Below are 14,913 nucleotides of genomic sequence, written 5' to 3'. Positions count from 1 at the left end.
CGTTTCTATTGGTGGCCGACTCTGGAGACGGATGTTGTTGATTTTGTGCGGGCCTGCACTGTCTGTGCCCGGGATAAGACTCCTCGCCAGAAGCCTGCTGGTCTTCTTCATCCTCTGCCTGTCCCCGAACAGCCTTGGTCTCTGATTGGTATGGACTTTATTACAGACTTACCCCCATCCCGTGGCAACACTGTTGTTTGGGTGGTCGTTGATCGATTTTCCAAGATGGCACATTTTATTCCCCTTCCTGGTCTTCCTTCTGCGCCTCACTTGGCAAAACAATTTTTTGTACACATTTTTCGTCTTCACGGGTTGCCCACGCAGATCGTCTCGGATAGAGGCGTCCAATTCGTGTCAAAATTCTGGAGGGCTCTCTGTAAACAACTCAAGATTAAATTGAACTTTTCTTCTGCTTATCATCCTCAATCCAATGGGCAAGTAGAAAGAATTAACCAAGTCCTGGGTGATTATTTACGACATTTTGTTTCTTCCCGCCAGGATGACTGGGCAGATCTTCTACCATGGGCCGAATTCTCGTACAACTTCAGAGTCTCTGAATCTTCTTCCAAATCCCCATTTTTCGTGGTGTACGGCCGTCACCCTCTTCCCCCCCTCCCTACTCCCTTGCCCTCTGGTTTGCCCGATGTGGATGAAATAACTCGTGATCTTTCCACCATATGGAAAGAGACCCAAAATTCTCTCTTACAGGCTTCATCACGCATGAAGAAGTTTGTGTTACGCCGAGCGCTCCGGGTCCCCGCTCCTCCCCGGAGCGCTCGCTACACTTCCCTCACTGCAGCGCCCCGGTCGGTTCCACGGACCCGGGGCGCTGCGTTACCACCTCCGGCCGGGATGCGATTCGCGATGCGGGTAGCGCCCGCTCGCGATGCGCACCCCGGCTCCCGTACCTGACTCGCTCCCCGTCAGTTCTGTCCCGGCGCGCGCGGCCCCGCTCCCTAGGGCGCGCGCGCGCCGGGTCTTTGCGATTTAAAGGGCCACTGCACCGCTGATTGGTGCAGTGGTTCCAATTAGTGTTTACACCTGTGCACTTCCCTATATCACCTCACTTCCCCTTCACTCCCTCGCCGGATCTTGTTGCCCTAGTGCCAGTGAAAGCGTTCCTTGTGTGTTCCTTGCCTGTGATTCCAGACCTTCTGCCGTTGCCCCTGACTACGATCCTTGCTGCCTGCCCCGACCTTCTGCTACGTCCGACCTTGCTTCTGTCTACTCCCTTGTACCGCGCCTATCTTCAGCAGCCAGAGAGGTTGAGCCGTTGCTAGGGGATACGACCTGGTCACTACCGCCGCAGCAAGACCATCCCGCTTTGCGGCGGGCTCTGGTGAAAACCAGTAGTGACTTAGAACCGATCCTCTAGCACGGTCCACGCCAATCCCTCTCTGGCACAGAGGATCCACCACCTGCCAGCCGGCATCGTGACAGTAGATCCGGCCATGGATCCCGCTGAAGTTCCTCTGCCAGTTGTCGCTGACCTCACCACGGTGGTCGCCCAGCAGTCACAACAGATTGCGCAACAAGGCCAACAGCTGTCTCAACTGACTGTTATGCTACAACAGTTACTACCACAGCTCCAGCAATCATCTCCTCCGCCAGCTCCTGTACCTCCTCCGCAGCGAGTGGCCGCTTCTGGAATACGACTATCCTTGCCGGATAAATTTGATGGGGACTCTAAGTTTTGCCGTGGCTTTCTTTCCCAATGTTCATTACACTTGGAGATGATGTCGGACCAGTTCCCCACTGAAAGGTCTAAGGTGGCTTTCGTAGTCAGCCTGCTGTCTGGAAAAGCCCTGGCTTGGGCCACACCGCTCTGGGACCGCAATGACCCCGTCACTGCCTCTGTACACTCCTTCTTCTCGGAAATTCGAAGTGTCTTTGAGGAACCTGCCCGAGCCTCTTCTGCTGAGACTGCCCTGTTGAACCTGGTCCAGGGTAATTCTTCCGTTGGCGAGTATGCCGTACAGTTCCGTACCCTTGCTTCAGAATTATCCTGGAATAATGAGGCACTCTGCGCGACCTTTAAAAAAGGCCTATCCAGCAACATTAAAGATGTTCTGGCCGCACGAGAAATCCCTGCTAACCTACATGAACTCATCCATCTTGCCACTCGCATTGACATGCGTTTTTCCGAACGGCGTCAGGAGCTCCGCCAGGATATGGACTCTGTTCGCACGAGGCGTTTCTTCTCCCCGGCTCCTCTCTCCTCTGGTCCCCTGCAACCTGTTCCTGTGCCTCCCGCCGTGGAGGCTATGCAGGTCGACCGGTCTCGCCTGACACCCCAAGAGAGGACACGACGCCGCATGGAGAATCTCTGCCTGTACTGTGCTAGTACCGAACACTTCCTGAAGGATTGTCCTATCCGTCCTCCCCGCCTGGAAAGACGTCCGCTGACTCCGCACAAAGGTGAGACAGTCCTTGATGTCTACTCTGCTTCTCCACGTCTTACTGTGCCTGTGCGGATGTCTGCCTCTGCCTTCTCCTTCTCTGCCGTGGCCTTCTTGGACTCTGGATCTGCAGGAAATTTTATCTTGGCCTCTCTCGTCAACAGGTTCAACATCCCGGTGACCAGTCTCGCCAGACCCCTCTACATCAATTGTGTAAACAATGAAAGATTGGACTGTACTATACGTTTCCGCACGGAGCCCCTTCTAATGCGCATCGGATCTCATCACGAGAGGATTGAACTGTTGGTCCTCCCCAATTGCACTTCTGAAATCCTTCTTGGACTTCCCTGGCTTCAACTCCATTCCCCAATCCTGGATTGGTCCACTGGGGAGATCAAGAGTTGGGGGCCCTCTTGTTCCAAGGACTGCTTAAAACCGGTTCCCAGTAAACCTTGCCGTGTCCCTGTGCTTCCTCATGTAACCGGTCTCCCTAAGGCCTATATGGACTTTGCGGACGTTTTTTGCAAAAAACAAGCTGAGACTCTACCTCCTCACAGGCCTTATGATTGTCCCATTGACCTCCTCCCGGGCACTACTCCACCCCGGGGCAGAATCTATCCTCTGTCCGTCCCAGAGACTCTTGCCATGTCTGAATACGTCCAAGAAAATTTAAAAAAGGGCTTTATCCGTAAATCCTCCTCTCCTGCCGGAGCCGGATTTTTCTTTGTGTCCAAAAAAGATGGCTCTCTACGTCCTTGCATTGACTACCGCGGTCTTAATAAAATCACGGTTAAGAACCGCTACCCCCTACCCCTCATCTCTGAACTCTTTGATCGTCTCCAAGGTGCCCATATTTTTACCAAACTGGACTTAAGAGGTGCTTATAATCTCATCCGCATCAGAGAGGGGGATGAATGGAAAACGGCATTTAACACCAGAGATGGACACTTTGAGTATCTGGTCATGCCCTTTGGTCTATGCAACGCCCCTGCCGTCTTCCAAGACTTTGTTAATGAAATTTTTCGTGATCTCCTATACTCCTGTGTTGTTGTATATCTGGACGATATCCTGATTTTTTCTGCCAATCTTGAAGAACACCGCCAGCATGTCCGTATGGTTCTTCAGAGACTTCGTGATAATCAACTCTATGCCAAAATAGAGAAATGTCTGTTTGAATGCCAATCTCTTCCTTTTCTAGGATACTTGGTCTCTGGCCAGGGACTACAAATGGACCCAGATAAACTCTCTGCCGTCTTAGATTGGCCACGCCCCTCCGGACTCCGTGCCATCCAACGTTTTTTGGGGTTCGCCAATTATTACAGGCAATTTATTCCACATTTTTCTACCATTGTGGCTCCTATTGTGGCTTTAACAAAAAAAAATGCCGATCCCAAGTCTTGGCCTCCTCAAGCGGAAGACGCCTTTAAACGACTCAAGTCTGCCTTTTCTTCGGCTCCCGTGCTCTCCAGACCTGACCCATCTAAACCCTTCCTATTGGAGGTTGATGCCTCCTCAGTGGGAGCTGGAGCTGTCCTTCTACAAAAAAACTCTTCCGGGCATGCTGTTACTTGTGGTTTTTTTTCCAGGACCTTCTCTCCGGCGGAGAGGAACTACTCCATCGGGGATCGAGAGCTTCTAGCCATTAAATTAGCACTTGAGGAATGGAGGCATCTGCTGGAGGGATCAAGATTTCCAGTTATTATTTACACCGATCACAAGAACCTCTCCTACCTCCAGTCTGCCCAACGGCTGAATCCTCGTCAGGCCAGGTGGTCTCTGTTCTTTGCCCGATTTAATTTTGAAATTCACTTTCGGCCTGCTGATAAGAACATTAGGGCCGATGCTCTCTCTCGTTCCTCAGATGCCTCTGAAATTGAACTCTCTCCTCAACACATCATTCCTCCTGACTGCCTGATTTCCACTTCTCCAGCCTCCATCAGACAAACTCCTCCAGGAAAGACCTTTGTTTCTCCACGCCAACGCCTTGGGATCCTCAAATGGGGTCACTCCTCCCATCTCGCAGGTCATGCGGGCATTAAGAAATCTGTGCAACTCATCTCTCGCTTCTATTGGTGGCCGACTCTAGAGACTGATGTGGTGGACTTTGTGCGAGCCTGCACTATCTGTGCCCGGGATAAGACTCCTCGCCAGAAGCCCGCTGGTTTTCTTCATCCTCTACCTGTCCCCGAACAACCTTGGTCTCTGATTGGTATGGATTTTATTACTGACTTACCCCCATCCCATGGCAACACTGTTATTTGGGTGGTCGTTGATCGATTCTCCAAAATGGCACATTTCATCCCTCTTCCTGGTCTTCCTTCAGCGCCTCAGTTGGCTAAACAATTTTTTGTACACATTTTTCGTCTTCACGGGTTGCCTACACAGATCGTCTCGGATAGAGGCGTCCAATTTGTGTCTAAATTCTGGAGGGCTCTCTGTAAACAACTCAAGATTAAATTAAATTTTTCTTCTGCATACCATCCTCAATCCAATGGACAAGTAGAGAGAATTAACCAGATCTTGGGTGACTATTTACGACATTTTGTTTCCTCCCGCCAGGATGACTGGGCAGATCTTCTACCTTGGGCCGAATTCTCGTATAATTTCAGAATCTCTGAATCTTCCTCCAAATCTCCGTTTTTCGTGGTGTACGGCCGTCACCCTCTTCCCCCCCTCCCTACCCCCTTGCCCTCTGGTCTGCCCGCTGTGGATGAAATTTCTCGTGATCTTTCCACCATATGGAAAGAGACCCAAAATTCTCTCTTACAGGCTTCTTCTCGCATGAAGAGATTCGCAGATAAGAAAAGAAGAGCTCCTCCCATTTTTTTCCCTGGAGACAAGGTATGGCTCTCCGCTAAATATGTCCGTTTCCGTGTCCCGAGTTATAAGTTGGGACCACGCTATCTTGGTCCTTTTAAAGTTTTGTCTCAAATTAATCCTGTCTCTTACAAACTTCTTCTTCCTCCTTCTCTTCGTATCCCTAATGCCTTTCACGTCTCTCTTCTTAAACCTCTCATCCTCAACCGTTTTTCTCCTAAATCTGTTCCTCCCACTCCTGTTTCCGGCTCCTCGGACATCTTCTCTGTCAAAGAAATCTTGGCCTCTAAAAAAGTCAGAGGAAAAACTTTTTTTTTAGTGGATTGGGAGGGTTGTGGTCCAGAAGAGAGGTCCTGGGAACCTGAGGACAATATCCTGGACAAAAGTCTGATCCTCAGGTTCTCAGGCCCCAAGAAGAGGGGGAGACCCAAGGGGGGGGGGTACTGTTACGCCGAGCGCTCCGGGTCCCCGCTCCTCCCCGGAGCGCTCGCTACACTTCCCTCACTGCAGCGCCCCGGTCGGTTCCACGGACCCGGGGCGCTGCGTTACCACCTCCGGCCGGGATGCGATTCGCGATGCGGGTAGCGCCCGCTCGCGATGCGCACCCCGGCTCCCGTACCTGACTCGCTCCCCGTCAGTTCTGTCCCGGCGCGCGCGGCCCCGCTCCCTAGGGCGCGCGCGCGCCGGGTCTTTGCGATTTAAAGGGCCACTGCACCGCTGATTGGTGCAGTGGTTCCAATTAGTGTTTACACCTGTGCACTTCCCTATATCACCTCACTTCCCCTTCACTCCCTCGCCGGATCTTGTTGCCCTAGTGCCAGTGAAAGCGTTCCTTGTGTGTTCCTTGCCTGTGATTCCAGACCTTCTGCCGTTGCCCCTGACTACGATCCTTGCTGCCTGCCCCGACCTTCTGCTACGTCCGACCTTGCTTCTGTCTACTCCCTTGTACCGCGCCTATCTTCAGCAGCCAGAGAGGTTGAGCCGTTGCTAGGGGATACGACCTGGTCACTACCGCCGCAGCAAGACCATCCCGCTTTGCGGCGGGCTCTGGTGAAAACCAGTAGTGACTTAGAACCGATCCTCTAGCACGGTCCACGCCAATCCCTCTCTGGCACAGAGGATCCACCACCTGCCAGCCGGCATCGTGACAGTTTGCTGATAAGAAAAGAAGAGCTCCCCCCATTTTTTCTCCCGGAGACAAGGTATGGCTCTCCGCTAAATATGTCCGCTTCCGTGTTCCCAGCTACAAATTGGGACCACGCTATCTTGGTCCTTTCAAAATTTTGTGCCAGATTAATCCTGTCTCTTATAAACTTCTTCTTCCTCCTTCTCTTCGTATTCCTAATGCCTTTCACGTTTCTCTTCTTAAACCACTCATCATCAACCGTTTCTCTCCTAAACTTATCTCTCCCACTCCTGTCTCCGGTTCTTCGGACATCTTTCCTGTAAAGGAGATACTGGCCTCCAAAAAGGTCAGAGGAGATCCTGGGAACCTGAGGACAATATCCTAGATAAAAGTCTGGTCCTCAGGTTCTCAGGCTCCAAGAAGAGGGGGAGACCCAAGGGGGGGGGTACTGTTACGCCGAGCGCTCCGGGTCCCCGCTCCTCCCCGGAGCGCTCGCTACACTCTCGCTCCCGCAGCGCCCCCGTCAGATCCACTGACCGGGTGCGCTGCGATACCGCCTCCAGCCGGGATGCGATTCGCGATGCGGGTGGCGCCCGCTCGCGATGCGCACCCCGGCTCCCGTACCTGACTCGCTCTCCGTCGGTCCTGTCCCGGCGCGCGCAGCCCCGCTCCCTAGGGCGCGCGCGCGCCGGGTCTCTGCGATTTAAAGGGCCACTGCGCCGCTGATTGGCGCAGTGGTTCTAATCAGTGTGTTCACCTGTGCACTCCCTATGTATACCTCACTTCCCCTGCACTCCCTCGCCGGATCTTGTTGCCATTGTGCCAGTGAAAGCGTTCCTTGTGTGTTCTTAGCCTGTGTTCCAGACCTCCTGCCGTTGCCCCTGACTACGATCCTTGCTGCCTGCCCCGACCTTCTGCTACGTCCGACCTTGCTTCTGTCTACTCCCTTGTACCGCGCCTATCTTCAGCAGTCAGAGAGGTTGAGCCGTTGCTAGTGGATACGACCTGGTCACTACCGCCGCAGCAAGACCATCCCGCTTTGCGGCGGGCTCTGGTGAACACCAGTAGTGACTTAGAACCGGTCCACTAGCACGGTCCACGCCAATCCCTCTCTGGCACAGAGGATCCACCTCCTGCCAGCCGGCATCGTGACAGCTGCGTCATTAAGGGGTTAGATAGACACAGCCAAGGAGCTGTGCAAAAGGCTATTACCTTTTCCCTGACCAGGGAACATAAAACTGTTCAAACACAACCAAACCAATAGCTGTGTGTGAACACAGGCCAATACAGACATGACAACAACATTCTGGTTCACAAACTGTTGGTAGAATGGGGGCATCTCCACGTCTTCCCAAACATCTTCGACATCCTAGACAGTACTTCGGCATTGACATTCGATTTGCTGTATATATACTTGATGGTGAAACTGTAATTGGCTAATCTTGAAGCCCAGCGCTGCTTGGCAGTATTCAGGTGGGCCAACCGGTTATTATCCGTGTAGAGAGTAAATGGCGTGGCAGCCAAATAGTCTTTGAACTTTTTGGTCACGGCTGACACCAAAGCGAGGAGTTCCAACTTGAATAAGCTGTAATTTGCATTGTTCCTCTCTGCTCCATGCAGGTTATGACTGGCATAGGCAATTACTCGCTCTTGCCCTTCCTGGACTTGGGACAGGACAGCTCCCAGACCTTCAAAACTGGCATCAGTATATAGCTGGAACAGCTGACTGTAGTCTGGATACGCTAAGATGGGTAGTTCTGTCAGCAGATGTTCGAGACCTCGGAACGCCCTCTCTTGCTCTTCGGCCCATTCAACAGGTAGTCTTCCCTTGTAGTTCTCCTTTGCTGTACCCCATAAGAGAGCTGTGAGGAGTACTTTAATCTGGGCAAAGTGGGGAATGAAACGGCGGTAGTAGTCGGCAAACCCCAGGAAGCTCCTGACATCTTCCACTGTGCGCGGGGTTGTCCAGTTCTTGACAACTTCCATCTTTTCAGGATTGGGCTGGACTCCTCCTGTGCTGACAACATGACCCAAGTCGTGGACCTGAGGTTTGAGCAAGTGACACCTTGATGGTTTGATCTTCAGCCCATGCTTGATCAGGATTTGGAAAATGTCTGACAGGGGGCTAAGGTGTTCATGGTAGGGCTTGGAATACACAATGACATCGTCCAGGTACAATAGGACACTTTGAAAATTCAGATGGCCCAGGCACCTTTCCATCAGAACTTAGCAGGGGCATTGCACAGCCCAAATGGCATACTTTTAAACCCGAACAGTCCCATGAGTGTCATGAAGGCGGTCTTCTCCTGATCCTCCATGGTCACTTGCCAATATCCACTGGTTAAGTCCAGGGTGGAGAAGTAAGCAGCCGACGAGACCGGTGAGTGACTCCTCGATTCTTGGCAATGGATAAGCGTCCTTGTATGTGACATTGTTCAATTTCCTGTAGTCAACACAGAAGCGGATGGTTCAATCCTTTTTCCTGACTAGGATAAGTGGCGCCACCCAGGGGTTCTCACTTTCCTGGATTACGTCTGCCTCTTCCATGTCGGTCAGCATCTTCTTGACAGTCTGATACATGCCGGGCGCGACCGGATGGTGTCTTTCCTTGATAGGTGGGCTGTCACCTGTGAGGATTCGATGCTGAATCATTGAAGTCTGCCCGATGTCTGTGGGGTGCTTTCTGTAAGCCTTGCTTGTTGTCAAACTTCTGCTCTGCCTGTAGAACTTTCATGTGGTGCCCGCTGGCCTGAAGGGAACAGATGGGGAAGAGAGGCATGCAAGGCATCCAATATTTCAGCAAAACAATTTTTCATAATGTTCATCCCCAATATAAACTCGGCAGACCGCTTATCTGTCACATTAGTTACAATCACTCCCAGCCTGGTAAGTACATGCTCTTCCAACTAAATAGTTGACTCCCAGTATCCATGTCTGGGGACTGGTTGCCCATTACCTGCAACTACTCGGAAGTTAACATCATCAGGCTAACACAATAAACTAGCATCCCAATGCTGATAGAAAACCCTTTTAGGTATAGTAGACACTTGTGACCCTGTATCTATCAATGCCTTCAACAGTACACCTTCTACAATAACTTTTACATAGGGGCAAGAGGCAACAAAAAGTAAGAGTTCTGACTTAGGTCGTTCGGGGATTGGACCTGATGACTGTTTTCCTGAGGGCTGGTCAGTGACCTCAGAGAAATCTATTTAAATCCCAGCATTGCATTTTCCAATGTCCTGACTTATTACAGTAAGTGCAAAAGGGTCTTTAAGTCCCCAAGGGTCTATTGGGCGGAGGATTGCGGTAATTGAAATTGAGGGGAGTAGAAGCAGGGGCAAGTTTCCTAGGCAGGGCCGGTTCACGGTCAGGTGGAGAGGCCTGGTTGGCAAGCTCCTTCACAGCCTTAGTCACTTGTTCAATGTCCTGCCTAACACTCGGTAAATCTAAGGCTGTGGGACAGGCAAAGTAGATGACGCTGGGGCGGGGGTTGGTGACGGTTGTGGTATAGGTCTGGCTACCGCCCCTAGTGGCTCTTGAACGGGTGTAAGGGGTGTACAAACTTCCTCTAACTCAGTCCCGGACTCAATTACTTGGATAGCAGGGAATGACATGTTGGGGTTTTGGACCACTTCTCAGATGGGCTTTGTCCCACTTATTAGGAGCCCCATCAATAAATCATTCCATTAACACCTTGTTGTCCTGCTCGGGAGTTATACCATTTAATTTTTGGACAGTCTCTAGGGCATTCTGTAGGACTACGGCAAATGCTCTCAAGGTTCCCCTGGCTTTTGCCGCCTTTTATACAGCCGGAGATGTACCTCTGATGTGACTCAAATACCTGGTACAGTCCTTCAAAGATCTGCTCTACAGTTGCCTTCTCAGAGGCTGGCCAGGTGTGGACTTCCTCCAGCGCTGGTCCCTGGAGTTGTCACGTGAGCAATTGCACCTGTTGGTTTGGAGGGAAAGAGTAAAAGACAAACAAACTCTGGATCCTCTCTTTAAAATCCCTCAAGGTCAAGGGGTCTCCATTGTAGGTAGGGAGGACAGGGTTCCCCATGAATACCGGTGCAGACGCTGGAACACCAGGACTGTTGATGTTGACTGCAGGCAGGGCTGGCAAGATCCTGGTTGCTGGGGCAGGTTATGATCTCGCTGCTGGAGATGAAGGGGCGCTATCGCCTGGTTGTTCTAGAGAGCTGGTTCTGACATCCTGTTGAATTTTGAGTGCGTTGTTGTTTTAACCCCTTAGAGACTCAGCCTATTTTCATATTTTCCCCTTAAGGACTCGGCAAATTTTCGTTTTAGCATTTTCGCTTTTTCCTCCTTCCTTTCTAAAAATCATAACTCTTTAAATTTTGCACCTACAGACCCATATAGGCCTTGTTTTTTGCATCACCAATTGTAATGACATCACTTTTATTTGAGAATATAACCTGCGGCGAAACAAAAAAAAAATATTTGTGGGGTGAAATAAAAAGAAAAACGCCATTTTGTAACTTTTGTGGGCTCCCGTTTCTACGCAGTGCAATATTTGGTAAAAATGATATTTGGTAAAAATCTTATGTTTATTTTGTAGGTCCATACGATTACAAGGATACCCAATTTATATAGGTTTTGTTTTATTTTAATACTAAAAAAAAATTATAAACTACATGCACCAAAATTAGTATGTTTAAAATTGACATCATATGACCCCTATAACTTTTTTATTTTTCCGTGTACGGGGGTGGTATGAGGGCTCATTTTTTGCACCGTCATCTGTAGTTTTTATAGGTACCATTTTTGTTTTGATGAGACTTTTTGATCGCTTTTTATTAACATTTTTATGGTATATGAAGTGACCAAAAATGCACAATTTTGGACTTTGGTATTTTTTTACGTATACGCCATTGACCGTGGGGTTTAGCTAACCAAATATTTTAACCCCTTAAGGACTTAGGACGTACGTCCTGAGCCCGCTCCCGGTGTTAAAAACGGGGTCACACCGTGACCCTGCATCACACCGGGTCGGTCCCGGCTGCTAATCATAGCCGGGGCCCTGGGCTAACAGCGCGCGGCACAACGATCAGTGCTGTTAACCCTTCAGACGTGGCGATCAAAGTTGACCGCCGCGTCTGAAAACGAAAGTAAACGCTTCCCGGCAGCTCAGTCGGGCTGATCGGGACATCGCGATAAAATCGCGATGTTCCGATCAGCTGGGACGCAGGCGGAGATCTCCTTACCTGTGTCCTCGGCGTCCGATCAGGGTTTGATTGCTCCAAGCCTGAACTACAGGCTTGAGCAATTGAGCCCCTATCTCGCTGACCCGTGCAGAGCTATGGCTCTGCAGGGATCAGCATAGGAGATCATTGTGTGCAGTGCTATAGCTCCCTATGGGAGCTATAACACTGCAAAAAAGAAGTGAAAAAAAAAAGTTAACAAAGGTCATTTAACCCCTTCCCTAATAAAAGTTCAAATCACCCACCTTTTCCCATAAATAAAAATAAACATATGTGGTATCGCCGCATGCGTAAATATAAAACTATATCATTAATTAAACCGCACGCTCAATGGCGTACGCGCAAAAAAATTTCCAAAGTCCAAAATAACATATTTTTGGTCGCTTTTTATATCATGAAAAAATGAATAAAAAGCGATCAAAAAGTCTGATCAATACAAAAATTGTACCGCTAAAAACGTCAGATCACGGCACAAAAAATGAGCCCTCATACCACCCCATACTCAGAAAAATAGAAAAGTTATAGGGGTCAGAAGATGACCACTTCAAGCGTATAAATTTCCGTGCATGTAGTTATGATTTTTTCCAGAAGTACGACAAAATGAAACCGATATAAGTAGGGTATCATTTTAAACGTATGGACCTACAGAATAAAGATCAGGTGTCATTTTTACTGAAAAATGTACTGCATTGAAACGGAAGCCCCCAAAAGTTACAAAATGGCGTTTTTTCTTCAATTTCGTAGCACAATGATTTTTTGTTTCCGTTTCACTGTAGATTTTTGGGTAAAATGACTGATGTCACTGCAAAGTAGAATTGGTGGCGCAAAAAAATAAGCCATCATATGGATTTTTAGGTGCAAAATTGAAAGGGTTATGATTTTCAAAAGGAAAAAACGAAAGTGCAAAAAATGAAAACCCCCAGTGCTTAAGGGGTTGATAGTTCGGACATTTACACATGCGGCGGTACCACATATGATTATTTTATTCTTTATTTCATTATTTTATTTAAAAAAATGGGAAAAGGGGGGTGATTTCAACTTTTAATAGGGAAGGGGTTAATGAACTTTTATTAAAAAAAATTTACAGTAGTACAAGGGGCCCAGGGGACACTGAAGGGAGGCTGCCGGACAGGGCAGCAAGGGTACGGGTTAACACCTCCTGTACTGGGCCATCACATTGCTTTAAGTCAGAGCTAGAAATTCTTGCATATCTGTTTGCGGTGTGTCTGATTTTAGATACACCTAAGGCTTAAAGGGGTACTCCGGTGGAAAACTTTTTTTTAATTTTTTTTAAATGAACTGGTGGCAGATATTGTAAATTACTTTTATTAAAAAAAAATCTTCATTCTTTCAGTACTTTTTAGCAGCTGTTTGCTACAGAGGAAAATCTTTATTTTTTTAATTTCTTTTTTGTGTGTTCACAGTGCTCTCTGCTGACACCTGATGTACGTATCAGGAACTGTCCAGAGCAGGAGAAAATCCCCTTAGCAAACCTATGCTAGTCTGGACAGTTCCTGACATGGACAGAGGTGTCAGCAGAGAGCACTGTGGACAACACAAAAAAGAAATTCAAAGAGAAAAGAATTTCCTCAGTAGCATACAGCTGCTAAAAAGTACTAAAGAATTAAGATTTTTAAGTAGAAGTAATTTACTAATCTGCTTAACTTTCTGGCACTAGTTCATTTAAAAAAAAAAAGTTTTCCACCGGAGTACCCCTTTAACCCCTTCACGACGAGCGACATACATGTACGGCGCCGCGAAGTGTCACTTGGCGCGCGGCGACGTACATGTACGTCGCGGGGTTCCGGGAGCGCCACATCACCGGTAGCGGTGATCGGGCCGGGATGACTGCTGTTATCTAACAGCAGGCATCCCGGCACATCGCCGAGGGGGGTCCTGAGACCCCCCCCCATGACCGCGATGCGCGCAAATCGCAGGTCAATTCAGACCTGCGATTCCGGGTCATACGGTTCACTGGTGACCCGGAAAATAAGAGGGATCGGGGGTGTACGAAACACCCCTCCTATCCCTGCTATTGGTCGGCCGAGCGACCGACCGATAGCAGACCGGGGGAGGGGGGGTTAAAGTTCGGTTCCCCCGTTTTGCCCACCTATCGGTGTCCGGGCAAAACGGGGGAACCGTCCAGGGAAGGTCGGCGCCAAAGGTTCCTTACCTGGATCCCGGATCCCCGAGCGCGATCCTCCTCCCACGTGCGGCAGCGGCGGTGGCAGCAATACTTCCGGGTCCTGCTAGGTGAGTTGTTGCCTAGCAACATCCGGAGGACCACAGTTTACAGTGGTCTCTAAACCGTGGCCCTCTAGATGTTGCAAAACTACAACTCCCAGCATGCCCAGACAGCTGTTTGCTGTGTGGGCATGCTGGGACTTGTAGTTTTGCAATATTTAGAGGGGTTCAGGTTGTAGATCACTAAGTGGTCTCAAACTGTAGCCCTCCAGATGTTGTAAAACTACAACTCTCAGCATGCCCAGACAGCAGTTTGCTGTCTGGGCATGCTGCGAGTTGTAGTTTTGCAACATCTGGAGGGCCACAGTTTTGAGACCACTGGACAGTGATTTACAACCTGAACCCCTCTAAATCTTGCAAAACTACAACTCCCAGCATTCAGGAACAGCATAAGGCCGTCTTGGCATGCTGGGAGTTGTACTTGCGTGCCTCCAGCCATTGCATAACTACATCTCCCAGCATGCCCTTCTGCAATCAGTTCATGCTGGGACTTGTAGTCTTGCAACAGCTGGAGGCACACTGGTTGGAAAATACTGAGTTAGGTCATAGAACCTAACTCAAGGTTTTCCAGCCAGTGTGCCTCCAGCTGTTGCAAAACTACTACTCCCAGCATGCATGGGCCCCCTCCCATGTGAATGTACAGGCTACATTCACACTGGCGGCAGATTACAGTGAGTTCCCCGCTACAAATTCGAGCTGTGGCAAATTTTCTGCGGCAGCTCAAACTCCTAGCGGGAGACTCGGTGTAATCTGCCGTCAGTGTGAATGTAAACTAAAAACACTACACTACACTAACATAAAATAAAGAGTAAAACACTACATACACACACACACGTACACTGCCCCCCCCCCTGCCCCACCAACCCCCTCTCCAATAAAAATGAAAAATGTATTGTATGGCAGTGTTTCTAAGATGGAGCCTCCAGCTGTTGTAAAACAAAAACTCCCAGCATTTCTGGACAGCAATTGACTGTCCAAACATGCTGGGAGTTTAGCAACAGCTGGAGGCGCCCTGTTTGGGAATCACTGGCATAGAATACCCCTATGTCCACCCCTATGCAAGTCCCTAATTCAGGCCTCATATGCGCATGGCGCTCTCACT

General features: G+C 49.5%; 1 protein-coding gene across 2 annotated transcripts in view; it reads left to right on the top strand.

Annotated features, from left to right (window-relative positions):
• Positions 1-14,913, top strand: part of SH2B3 (SH2B adaptor protein 3) — a 337,860-nt gene that overhangs the window by 43,364 nt on the left and 279,583 nt on the right. The gene's annotated exons all lie outside the window — the stretch shown is intronic.

Source organism: Hyla sarda, chromosome 1 (genome assembly GCF_029499605.1).
Source record: "Hyla sarda isolate aHylSar1 chromosome 1, aHylSar1.hap1, whole genome shotgun sequence".
Lineage (NCBI taxonomy): Eukaryota > Metazoa > Chordata > Amphibia > Anura > Hylidae > Hyla > Hyla sarda.
This window is presented reverse-complemented; position numbering and strand designations above follow the sequence as displayed.